The following is a 13,972-nucleotide window of genomic DNA, read 5'->3' on the forward strand; positions in this document are numbered from 1 at the left end:
GGAAGAAAAAACACTATGTCAGCTTCAAATCTGTGCAAGTGTCCAATCAATTTATACTGACCTTTTATTTTTTGCTATATTTAACCTTCTCTAATTTTCTCACGCTGGGCAGTTTTTTTGAGTAACAGGAAATGTCTGTAAGCATTATAAGCAGTGGGCAAAGTTTGATTTTTTTATGATGGGCTTTTTTTCTTACATTACTGGAAGGCATTTAAACTTTGCATCTGTTACATATCTTTCATTCTTGATTAATTTTGCTGCATAAATGCCACACAATTATTCTCCTGGCCAGTCCACTGTTAGGTATTATCAAGTATCCAGGGTCCTGGCTGCCTTACATTATTGTCGGTCTTCTAAATTGACATATATTGGCCACCGAAATGCATATATCACTTGTCATGATTCTGTAGTTTTATTTTAGCTGCCCTTTCTACTAGTCAATTCAATAAACCAGTAGTATTTTCCAAGTACCAACTACATTATTATTATGATTATTGAGCCAATGGAATTTACCAGTCAGGGCTTGACTTGGGGAAACAAGGTGGCCCTGGCAGCCCCTAATGGGGTAAGCATGACCGACTGCTGGATATGACAAGCCGATCAAGTGGCCCACCTGGCATTTTCCTGGTGTGTTAGATGGCCAGTCTGGGCCTGCTTGCAGGTATCTGTATTAAATGACAAAAATGCCTACGACTGATAATTCTGTGACTAAATTGCCTCCGAAGTTAACCTACTGAGGTGCTATATTCACCATGCAAAGAATCACAGTCTCAAGTGCTACAAAATGGTTTGAAGTTGATTCAAGGTATTTTTGAAAAGGAAAATCTCTTGCTATATATTTTACTTTACCTGGCAAACATTGGCTATAATTAGGTTACTGCCATCCATGTTAAATGCTTAAATGTTAAAGTAATTTCATCTGCTCAATAAGGCAGACTAGAAATGTATGTATTAGTAGCTTTGCTTCTGTTTAGTATAATGTTGCCATACTCAGCAGTTTTTAGACTGTTTTTATTGCTTTAGCTTACAAACATCAGCAGTTAGAGACAAGAATCTGCTTGAGCTATAAATGTATAATTGTCTGTGACTGACACTGATTCAGCAACACTTTTCCTAAATATCTCCTTAACCTCTGCATGTTGGCTGCTTAGAGTCACTGTTTGCAAGATCAGGATGGCATTACAAGTGGAGCTAGCCAAATTCACTACAACAGAGCTTCAGATACAATACCATATATTTGTCTATAATACAATCATTGTCAAGCTGTCAAAGTTGTCATGTTGGCAAAATTACAAAGCCTTTCCACCCCCCACCCCTGAATAAAAAGAAACACAATTAACCAAAAGTGTGTTTTTACCAAATTTCCTCTAATTCCAGGGACATAGTTTGCAGGTAACTTGAAATGCTCAACACACTGGTTTCACATCATTAAAAATTATGAAGGGTCAATAATGATATACTCCTCTGAGCTACTGCATAAATAACATTTGCACATTTATGGAACTTTTTTAATGGTTCCAGTTTTTGCATAATATATAGGTTTCAGACAGCTGCATATTAGCCATTTGTGTGTGTTCTATGTATGGTATCTTGGTGCGTCTTGCAGAAGAATTTCACCAAAATTGGGGATAACTCTAGGCTTGATGTAGAGATAATCTAAATTTTATGACAAGACAGGAGGCGAATTTTGCATCAACTTCTTTACTAAAACCTCCAGCAGCAAAGAAATGGTTAATCACAGAAAAACAAACAACCAATCAGAAATATGCAGAGTCCATAAGAATGCCCACAGAACACTCTACTTCCTCTTCTTTGATGTGCTGAACATGTGGCACAAAACTTCAACCAAGAACCGGAACAGCAACAGTCCAGGAACCTGAGGACAAAAAAACTCCTTCTGATTTCAGCGGGCATCCAGGCAAACTCAGACTATATGAAAAATGAGAAACATTGTGAAAGTAAACTGCAGAAAAAAAACAACCTCAAAGCACAACTGAACACATAACCATCAATGCACAAAATATATAAATAGCAGAATACACATAGCCAAACCAAACACAGAAACAGTGTCTATAATTTAGATTATCTCTACACCAAGGCTAGAGTAATCCCCAAATGTATGGCAAGACAGGAGGCTTTATATTTGCAATTTTAAAGCTACCCCAACAGCACAGAACCATCGTGGGCCCGAGGACGGTAATGAAACGCGCGATAGGTCGATTCCCTGGACCAATCCGCAGCGGAAAGAATATCTGAGAGGGAGTCGCAGGGTCCCAAACCGAATAGGCCCCAAAAGCAGAAGCTTATTGGGGTTGACTTTTCATAATGTACGTGAAGCCAGTAAGATGAAAATTCAACTATCCAGGAACCTTTCCAGACATTAGCCTTTGGTGAACAAGCTCCATAGCAGAAAGAGAGCAAGAGTAGTATGTGTGTCTAAGTAAAGTGAAAGGACCTGTTCTAACTCCATTTAGTGACGAGTTTAATATTAGAATTGATCTGAGAGATCATATCAAGGGGCACCAAACAGTGCTAAGGCATATTTAACATAAGCAACAAGATACAAGGTAGGAAAGCTCAGAATGAGCAACATGTAAACATCAAAGTTAGATAAAAGGAAGATAAGACTAAAGAAAACTATACTATACTATAAATAAAAATAGACCACACAATATATACCCCTCCTTCACAGAAATATTACACCTCACAGCGGTATATCAGTATTTTAATAAACATATTGTTCAATTGTCGTGCAATATGGTGTATTGCCATCTATATGGGAGAACATTATAAATACACTTCACATACAATTCAATGCAAAGGTCAATATCAGCAAAAGAAAACAATTGAAAGTTCTATCTACATTAGAGTATTCATGGACCATAAACTTTACAGCCTGGCAAAAATCCTAGCAGTATAATTGAGATCTGCCCACACAACCTAATTTATTCCCCAATTTATTCTTTATCAGCATGAATGGAATGTCTCTCTTCTATTATTTCTCTCAGTTTTGTAAATGGTGAAAAAAATAAGACTAAATTTCCATTTAAAGTGAGAATATTTCATTGGAGAATAGCCATTTTAACATTTTATCTTCTGGATTCATATGTTAACTTTAAAATTGTTTTATTATTATTATTGAATGTTTCCTATAGCGCCATCATATTCTGCAGCGCCATACAATAGGTAGACAGACCAGAACAAGTAGTATATAACATAGCAGGGCCCTGCTCAAACAATCTTAAAATCTAGATTTAAATTGCAATCCCAAAATGTAAAATGTTAGTTTTTAATAAACACTAGAATTAATTCTAGGTTAGTTAGACAAAACTAAAAGAAATTCTAGATTCTAGTTTATTAAAAGTTATGTTACCTTAACCATTATTGTTCAATTATATATTTCTAAATATAATATAGCATGTATGTGGACCTGACAAAATAACTTCAATAAAAGTAAATCTATTTAACAAAATGATATTAAGACAAATAAACTTTACAACATTTTTTTTGCTAGATGCTTGCTTGAATCAAGTAACATCACCCTATCGCCCTTATATCAGCAGGGGATGGCCCTACATCAAGGTACAGGGACAAACTGTTTAACGTCCTTTAGTTTTTTGAAACAGCATCCTACAATGATAAAATGGCTGAATGCTGCAGGCGACCAAATTAGCAGCAGTAGAAACAGTGGGAAGTTTAAGCTCCATCTTCGAATTCCTTAATCTAAGGATACTACCATCATGTTACACAAAGGGCATGAGGTTACTATGACACTAAACACATCTTACGACAAAGTACTTTAGGAGGTGAATTACATCTTAACTGGCAGCAAGATAAAACAGATGATTGCAGGAAGCCAGCAGACAGTCGAGCTAGAGAGTGGATCTGACTCCAAATATCACTTCACTCTATGCCCACACAACTCAAATAGAGAATAGGGAAAGACAGATATATAATAAGCAATATATAGTTTTGAGTTTCTCTGTATTTATGTTGAGTCATATATTTTAATAAATATTTTGTTTAAGAAAGGGTTAAGGTACAACTGCATTCAATATATGCCTCACCTACATTTGGCTATTCTTTCCCACCCATAGCCACATTAGCCTTAAAAACCATGATCCATCTTTTTTTGCTTTTATTTATTATTTTTTTTATTTTAGGGCTTAATTTACGTTAAGTTCCCTACTTGTTCATGGATATTCTATGCATAGTAAGGTCTGGACCAAAAACAGTTCGGACTATTTTTTTGTTTAGATTTTAGTTCATTCGTTTTTGGACTTTTTTAATTTGCAAACAAAGTTTGTCGTAACTCACTTTCATTCACTGTCTCACATTCACTCTTTCTCACCCTCTCTCACTATCGGTCATACTCTCTCACTCAATATTTCTCTGCAGCTCCTCTTCTTGTTCTTCTCCGCTTCTTGCTCTTCATCTCTTGGCTCTCCACTGTTTTTTTTATCTTGGCCTCTTTCTTGTACTTCCACAAGTCTGTATTAATCCAAATGCGCAAGTCCATCTGGCCAGTAGTTGGATATGGCAGTATGGACTTATGGGGTACTGTCAGCCAGCAGCCCACTGGGCATTTGCCTGGTGTGCAGGTGACCAGCCCAAGCCTGTCTCACATAGTATATACTGCTACAGAGTAGTATTGACTAAAATCACCTCCTGACCCCATGACCCTTAAGAATTACCCTTAGTGATGTATTAGAGGTTTGTGGCTCCTTTAACATAAGCCACACGGTCAGGCTCCATCACATTGTAACCTATTCTAGAGTGCTGAAGAGTGCTGTTATGTAAGGGTGCAGACCATTCTGTGCATTCACCTAAAAATGCCCCCATTTAGCATTACAGAATGCTAAGCATTCATTATCAGCTAGAAGTAAAAGAATTACTTTATTTCACGCCCAGTAGCCATTGTCTAAATTATAAAAACATAGACTTAGTTCTTTGTACATTGACAATGATGCTAATAGTAATTTTATATCTAATAAACCTAATGCTTTATTTGACATAGTAAGTATAAGATTTTTGCTTACAAGTAAAGCAAATCTGCCTTAAAACAGATAAAATGAAATGTAAAATCCCTTTCATTGTTCACAGAGGTATGTTGTTATGTGTTCCAGTGCCCTTGCAGAGTGTAATGTGCACTGTGCACAAGAAAGCTAAGGGAATAAATTCTGTAGCATATGAATGATACTTCCAATCAAAAGAATAAACACAGTGTAGAGTTACACCTTAACACATAACACGGTTCTTTAATTCTCTGATCTGTGTAGAAAAGATAAGACTAAGCCTCTCTTGAGAGGATGAAACACAACCCAGATTTTATCGAGGATTCATAAAACGTATACTTGCAAAAAAGTGAGCTTAATTTTTTAACGCCACGGTGTCATTTTTTGAATGATTATAAATAAAGAATTATGCAATCTGTTGTAACACTAAACAATAAAAATCACCAAAAAATAAATAATACAAAAAAAAGAAACAAAAAAGAGTGCACAAAAGCTGTACCTATGTGAATCAAGTAAAAAAAAAAAACAAGGTCAATTAGTATACATGCATCTATATGCACATGATAGCTGCATGATCCCTTTTGAAACATTTTCATATTTTCCCTTTTCCAAACTGATGGGAGGATTCTGCATTAGTCCTGTCCCCCGCCCTCAGTTAGCTGCAGTATAGGAGACATGTTTGGCTGAAGACATCTGCATGCACATGATATAGTTACATCCAGTCAGCTCCATCGCGGCACAGAGAAGGCTACGGATGAGGGTCTGTTCAAACCCCTATGCACATGCGCAGAAAGCGATCTAATTGACTCCAGTGGGCTTTCTCCCTTTCCACTGAATAGCTGCCTCAAGCAGCCAGTCAGTCAGAAGAATTGTTGGACCATAGAGGAGGAGGACTGCGGGGTTGCAGATTCTACGTCAGTTAAGTGCTTTTTTTCTCATTTTGGAAGAATATATACTGACAGTGTACTTTAATATTCTTCTCTGGATGGGGTGCCAAGGAAAATTAGCTGTCCCTTTAGAAAAAAAATGTCTTTTCGCAGTTGGAAAAATTATTTAAGATGTTCATATATAATCTCAGAGTCAACTGTAATATAAAGAATATTCTATATTCTTCCAAATGATCTCTTGGGGACAACTGGTTTCTTTAAAAGAGAACCATTTTTTGAATTACTAGTACCATTAGAAATAAGTGTTTTCAAAAACATTGTGATTCAGCTTAATTCAGCGAAGTTGATTGGACGGCGCTTTACTTTACAAATGGACAATGACCCATTAAAAAAAAGAAGTGGAATACCCAGCCCCGCCGCTGTGACAAAGCAAAGCCAAAAATTCAGGGAGGGAGGGTGAGACAAAAACAGGTAAACGGCTCAAATTAAATGTGACACTCGCCTAAAATGTCTGCCCATTTACAGTATCCAAAAAGACCCCACCTACTAAATCCTGTAAACAACCCCAGACCTAGTGACATAATAGCGGAGTCAAGGCCGACTCCGCTAAGCTGCGCTGCTCTGTGGGCTACTGGACTTAAAGGTAAGTAGTCACAGCAATAAAGCATCTCAAAAAACAAACGGGTACTGGATTGTACAACTAGAGGCATTTGTAGTGGGAAGAGCGAGGTGGTTCTTTCACAGATTTCAGACTTCTCCTAGAGTACTGTGTACAGTTCTGGAATCCTCATCTCCAGAAGGATATTGACATTTCGAAGAGAATTCAGGAGAGGGTTACCAAAACGTTAAATGGCTTGCAGGATAAAAAAAATATAAAGAAAGACTAAGGAAACTCAATGTGTTCAGCTTGGAAAATAGAGAAAGAGAAGGTGTGATATAAACCTTTTAATACTAGAAGCAATTAACAAAGTACAGGATTGAATTTTATTTCAACGGTGGAGAAATGTTAGAACATGAGGTCATAGCCTAAAACCAGTGGGTCAGAGCTTAAGATGCAATGTAAGGAAGTTTTACTTTACTGAGAGAGTGGTAGATAAATGAAACACCCTGCCATATGGCGGCAGAGGCTAATACAGTAAGTGAATTTAAACATGCATGGGATAAGCATAAAGCTATTGTGAATCTAAGACACGATCAAGGACTGATTAAGACCTGCCTCTTACATCAGGAAAAATAGGCAGACTGCATGGGCTGAATGGTTCCTATCTGCCATCAAATTCTATGTTTCAATGTTTAATTTCAAATATTACTTAGGTCTTATAATTTGACTGGGAAATGGTTTGCAATTAGTTTGCCATCCCTCATTTTAAGATTTAACTTATGTTCCTCCATTGCTTGATAAATATTTTATTTCTTTTCCCCACATGTAATGATGACATCAACACCATTAAAATGATATACAATATGAAAGATTTTTCTCTGTAACTCCCAATATATTTTCAGTTTAAAACTATTATTTAAATGAAAACTAATAAATTATGGGTTCATAAATTCTTTCCAGAAATGGTTAGTTTTTGGCTCTATTCCTATTGCAAATAATAAACTTTATGAAAAATATGAGAGTATACTATATGGAGAATTAATAAATGTGTATGATGTGCATTCCATGAATTACTCATTATATGACCTGGATATGACACTATATTCCTATTGTTTAAATGAAATTAGTATTTGTTAATAGCCAATCCACCTCCCATGGTGCTCAGACAATCAGTTTCAATAGCCAAAACAAAGCATTAGGGAGTACAAAAACACAGACCTCACTCTTCCTTCATTTTAAGCTGGTTTGAAGGTGATCGATAATCTCCCCAATAGGTCCTGATACCCTAGAGGTAGAACGTTCGGTCCACCTCTGGTGTGCCAAGCAGTCATATTAGACTGCCTATTCCACGGACCAATCTCTGCCTCAAGACATTACTGATGTTATATCTACTTCATGCAAGATAAGACTTGTTAAAATACAGTATATGGACAATTAATTATGCAGTTGCAGTAGCCAGTTTATTTGGATAATAATATGTGGATGCTTCTTATTTTGCTTTTTTACATTGCCCTGTATTCTAAACTCTTCTTTCACAAGACAGCAGAAGTAACAAACTGTGTAAATGCTGTATGATGCCCAATATAATTCTTTGCATCCTGCTATACAGACAAAGCCATAAGGAAAATTATGTTTCTTATTGTAGTAAGACTGGACAAAAACAAAGTTTCTGGCAATGGGGGTTTATCCATGATCCCAGTAGGCAACCTTTGATTTTAATTGGTTTATATGTACACACAGAAACATAAAAATAAAATAGTAGCTATGGGCCTTATGACCCCATATTCCCATTATACAATACAGTGACTTTATAGTGAAATCTGTCTAGCTGTCTAGAGATCAAATTTGCAAAGTTTTGTCCTTTATATTGTGGAAATGGAAGGATGACAGCATCAAATGATGAAATGTTGTAGCCTTATACTCTTTATCATATATAGAAATCTAAAAACAACTCAAATGAATTAGGAAAAATAAATTGCTTAGGTCAAGCAAACTTGAAGGCCCAAGGAGAGGAGGAGTCTTGTAAGCCGGGAGATTACCAAGAAAAAGGAATTCTCGGTAACCAGAATTTAATCTTTATTTCTGCTGTTTTCATGGATTGCTACACTTGAAGAAGTTCCTGCACTGTATATAGTGGCAAATTCCGCACCGGGGTCCTGTGGTTTCTCATTATGTCATATCATGCCATTTGGCATGGGGGCACATGAGCTCAACCACGCAATAAAATGTACGGAGCTGGTGTCCAAATATTTCCAGGGCTGCCTTTCATTCCCAGACTGGTCCTGGCTATCAGTCTGTGCCTTTACTGTGCGCTCAATAGTGTGAGGCAGCAACACACTGGCCCAGCAAAATTCCTGGCCCGGGGGAGCCCAGTCCAACCCTGGTGAGGAATAACCATTCAAAAAAGTTCAAGAAGGGTCCCCCAATAAAGTGAACGTTAGAAGCCAAAACTGATTTTAATTGATGAAGTTTAAGTGTTTTTTTATTTGATAAACTTTAATACTATTTATCATCCCTTAAATATTGCATATCTATGGGACATTTTTATATTTGACTGTCAAGATGCATTAAAGGGGAATACATTCATTTGTTTCAAAGCTCAAAGTTTCTTTTTATTTGTTTTCTGTTTTTATGTCAATCTCATACTGTTAATTCATCTGCTATATATAGTGTATTATGCTTTGAAATCCTTTTGTTTGATTGATGTTCATACAGTTGCTTATACATACTGTCTAATTTCACAGTTATCTTTCATCATTTACCACTTCTGTTACAACATCTTTCTAGAACGAGGGGCAAGCAAATAGCAGATATCACTGACGGTCTTCGTCATCCTTAGGTCCCTTGACTATTCGCAGGTTTCTTCGTGTCTTACTTTACCAAACACCTCTAAACCTCACCTGCTAATGACCTCCACAATATTTTTTGTAACATTTAAAAGGGTTATATTAATGCTCGGTAGAAAGGAAAGACCGCTTAATTTGGTAAGAGCAATAGTTTCTGACAAATACTAAGCCATTACTTAGAAGAGCAATACAAATGAATGGGATAGGAAATGTGTAGCCTCCTTCCCCAGCTGCATGTTTCTACAACAGTACAATGTTCAGCTGCACAAGGGGATGAATAAAGGAGGTGGAGTGATAAAGCAGAGAGACTTGTCCTCTTGCGCCTTTTGTTACTTGTAGCCATAAATGAAGGTAACTTCACTTCTTTTATAATAGCATGGTTGTCTAGATACTACAAGGCAATACCTCCCTGGTCCAAAACACTAAATCTACAATAGGTATCATAAAGATTAATTGACTTGGCTACATTGTGTGAAGTATAATCCTCTACTCCAAATGCTTATATTCTACATGTGGCATGGTACTAATTAATGAATGCTGCTTTTTTATTTTAGAAAGGAGGCCTTAGCTAGATATTATATGAGTTGTTTATTGTGACTACGAGTACCAGGGTGACAACATATCTGTGAATGAGGGTGAATGTTAATGTTATTAGGCACATACCAGTACTTAATTTACACCTCCTTTGTGTCTTCTATACCTCTTACCACTAGATTGACCAGACATTTTGATTTGAATGCATTAATTTCAAACAACACTAAGGAAGACTGTGGTAGAGATTGGAAAAGTTCTCACATACATTGCACCTTACTAAACCACCTTTAAACCTAATCAGTAAGTCCTTCTTCCCTTTCCTCTATCTAAGAGTCACCCCTTTACTTAATGGGCAATACCTGAAAAAAACCCAAAAGCAAGGCCCCCTAAAAGCTTGCACTGATCGCCTGACTGAACCCCTTTCCTCCAACCCTTCACTGCCTGGTGAACCAAAAAAACCTTGGTAGCATTCTTCATACCACACAACTTAAACCAGAAACTAAGCCCCGACAACTTTGCCGACACTGCCCCAGGAGAAGAACCCGGCGCCTCCCAACTACACAACAAGCACTGCAACCGATCCACATGATCCAGGATGATGTGTCCCTGGACCAGTCTAAAACCAGCCATTCACCCCAGACCTTACCATAACGATGCCACATAACCTAGGATACCGACCCCTGGATCCACTGAGCTCTTTGATCAAGCCAAGGCTCCGCTGGGCATGGGGACCCTGCCTCGTCTGTCCCTGGTGCCTCCATCCTGAACTCCGCCCACTGCGAACGAGAAAGGGCATCTGCTATCACGTTATGCACACTAGCAATATGCTAGTAATGTTATAAATAAGACAACGCAATGGAACACTACTCTCAAAGTCTTGCCCCACAGTTCCTCAACCACAAGGATTGGGAAAAGCTCCAGGAACGCCAAGTTCCTGGTAAGGTTTGTTACATGCCATTCCACCAGCCAGCACTAGCGAGACCCCAAAACCCACCAATCCAGGAGCATTGGTAAACAAATGTAAATCCGTATCGGAGTCCTCCGGTACCTGCCAAAGAGACTGGCCATTATACCCTGCCAAAAACACATCCCACATGGCCAAATCCTCCCAGAGCGGTCGGGTGAGATGAACAAAATGTTGTGGAAGACTGAAGCCTCTGCAGCTAGATCTTCTTAAGTCCAACAGCGAAACCCACTTCCGCCCTTAAACTGGACAATTTGTCCTGGGGTAAGTCACATTTCCCGGCCACCAAACCAATTTCAAACTGTGCTAATGTGAATGTCTACACCAGGCAATGACTGCCCAAAAGAGACATGCGGCCTTTGTGTACCACACGCAGGCTACGCTGCCGACGGTCGTGGCACCTCTTGCTCGGCACCCTTACACCCGTGACAGCCACGGCAGCCACCTGAAGCCGGGGAAGCTGTGCCTGGAGCTGCCTGCCACCGTCCAGCCTTGCCTCAGCCCTAAGAGCCACCAGGATTGCCTTCACGTCCCATCTCAGGCCGTCCGCTTCTTCTGAGTGGTCAGGTAAAAGTGGCTAGGTCAGGGAGGAAGGGGACTGATCTAAATTACCTAGCTCTCCCCTCCCGTTGCCCCATAACCATGCCCATTCCACCCTTTAATTCCCACACTTCCCCACTTCCATGCGTGGGCCCTGTCCACCTAGCTATGCCTATCTACCAGGCGTCCATACCTTTGTTACAGCACCCGTGCAGACAAAAAGAGAAGAAACTGATCCTAATCCTAGTTGCTCGACTGCTCCACCCAGCGCTTCAGTGGACAGATGGAGAAAATCGAGATACACTAGTTAAACTCTGATTCTTACCTTGTTCTAGGAGCAGTAACCCTACAGCTGAAAATGTGCAAAGTATGCAGGTACATATTTCATTACCTGATTTGTATGGCTGCTTATTTAGCACTTTAAATTACTGCAGATCTGACCCAGTGTACCTCTGGTCAGTAGGCTGTGGTATAAATAGCGGTAAAATATTATAACCCATGCATATTGGCCCTTTAGGTTTCTAGAGTGATGTTCTGCCACCAAAGCTGCATTTTACTGAAAAATCACACACTTTTTCTTTTTGCATGTGTGTCAATAACCTTTTAAAAGCAAGTAAGGTAAAATGTATTGTAACTCCATTATTGAATTAAGTAGGTTACACTGTTCTTTGTAGCAGACTTTTCAGAAGAAAAGATTGCATGTTAAATATTTCTAAAGCATATCTTTAGACTGAATACTTGGAAGGCTTAACAAATTTGTGATGGGTTTTAAGCGACTAAAGTGTCTGGATAAAACAGTGAAGTGAATTATTTAGGCAGTGTTCAAATTTACAGATAATTTGTTATGCAAACATCCCTCCATAGAGCTAGTGTATTTACTATGCTTCAGAGGGCAATTAGTTCCCAAGGAGGGTGGCCTCAGACTTAATTATCACAAAGACTATACTGATTCCAGAAAGACTTTGAAGTTACAAAGGGGAAAAAATTACTTATATTGGTGGGAAAACAAATGGTCATTTTTATTATTGTATGTGTACACTAATATTCACTTATTTCTTTCTACCATGGTTAAAAATGGATACCTTTTTAATGCTTTCCAAAATTTTGTAAATTTAGTAATGTACACCCAATAATGTTCAATGTCAGTCAGCTGCTGCAAAATGCATTCGGAAGACATTTTTGTTTAATTTTTCCCGCCTTCGTTTTCAGACAACAAATTTCTGTTGCAGAGTATGCAAGGGGAGAGAGGAGCAACATCATTTGGGCAAGCACTTACAGACAGACACATCCAGTCACTTGGAGCAGAACTCAATTTCCTCAATATTTGAAGAAAAAAAAAATGACCCACAAGAGTAAAAGAGTCACAGGGGCAACAGCAGTAAGAAACTGGGCCTGGGCAGGCACTGGCAGACAGACACTAACCTTTGAATAGGACTACATTTCCACAATGTTGAAAAAATGAAAAGAACTGATTCCCCAGAGTAAGGAAGACAGATGTGCAGCTGCAGCAGCAGTAGGGCACTGGACCTGGGCAGGCACTGACTGACACACACATCCAGCCACCTGGTGCAGATCTGCATATCCACAGCATTTGAAATAAAAAAAAGGATCCCCCAGAGTAAGGAAGGAGACAGAGGAGCAGCAGCAGCTGTTGCAAGGCATGTAGCCTGGGTAGGCACTGTCAGATGGTAGGTACATGTAGCTCATTTGTCCAAGACTCTTTCTGTCTATGCGATAAAATAATTATCACATCCTTAGCCACCGAGATTTGGTTGTAATTCCAACTGCATTTTTTAGAGTAATCTTTTAACTAGATCACTTCCTTTAACACCCAATAGTACCCTTTCTGAGCCCCATGCCTTTTACTTCTACTGAACTCTCCAGAACCTTATTCTGTATATTTCTGACATTTTATAGGATTCTGTCCTTTACAGTTTTCCCCACATAATATTTTTGACACCAACAGAGAAGGACATAAATGACATATCCACCTGCATTATTCTGGCCTCTTAGAGTACTTCTGCAAATGGGCAGAGCCACGGTGTGCCCTACAGGGACAGCCTCTCCCTCATTGCTCCAAACAAGGAAGAGGGGGTCTGTGGAGGCCCATCCTTTTCCAGAAGCGCTCCAGGAGGGCTGGTTAACAGAGCTGGTACAGGGAGTAGAAAAAAGAATGCATTTGTCTGAATTGTTTTTGGTACTGTTGCACAAGTCTACTATGTAGCTTAGTCTCAATTAACTAATTGGATTGCAAGACTATCCTTTAGTTCCCCAAAGGTTAAGGGACCTTATAATTTCTTATGGTATCTTTGCTTTAAGCACAAGAGGCGTGTAAATGCAAAGATGCAGAGATGTGGTGTGATGAATTATAGAACTTTAAAATATCACCAATATGTGTAAAATCTCTCTTATGTTAATTCACATAGTAGACCTGGGGTTGACAAAGACGTGTAGCATTTATAAGCTAGACAGTAGACATGTGCTGTCATGTGTTTCATTTTGTTTTTGGCCCATTCCTTTTTGGGGAAAATTAATTTTCGGCCTGGCCATTCAGGGACATTTTTAATTCGGGAAAGAAATTCATT

This window comes from Spea bombifrons, chromosome 1 (genome assembly GCF_027358695.1).
Source record: "Spea bombifrons isolate aSpeBom1 chromosome 1, aSpeBom1.2.pri, whole genome shotgun sequence".
Classification (NCBI taxonomy): Eukaryota; Metazoa; Chordata; class Amphibia; order Anura; family Pelobatidae; genus Spea; species Spea bombifrons.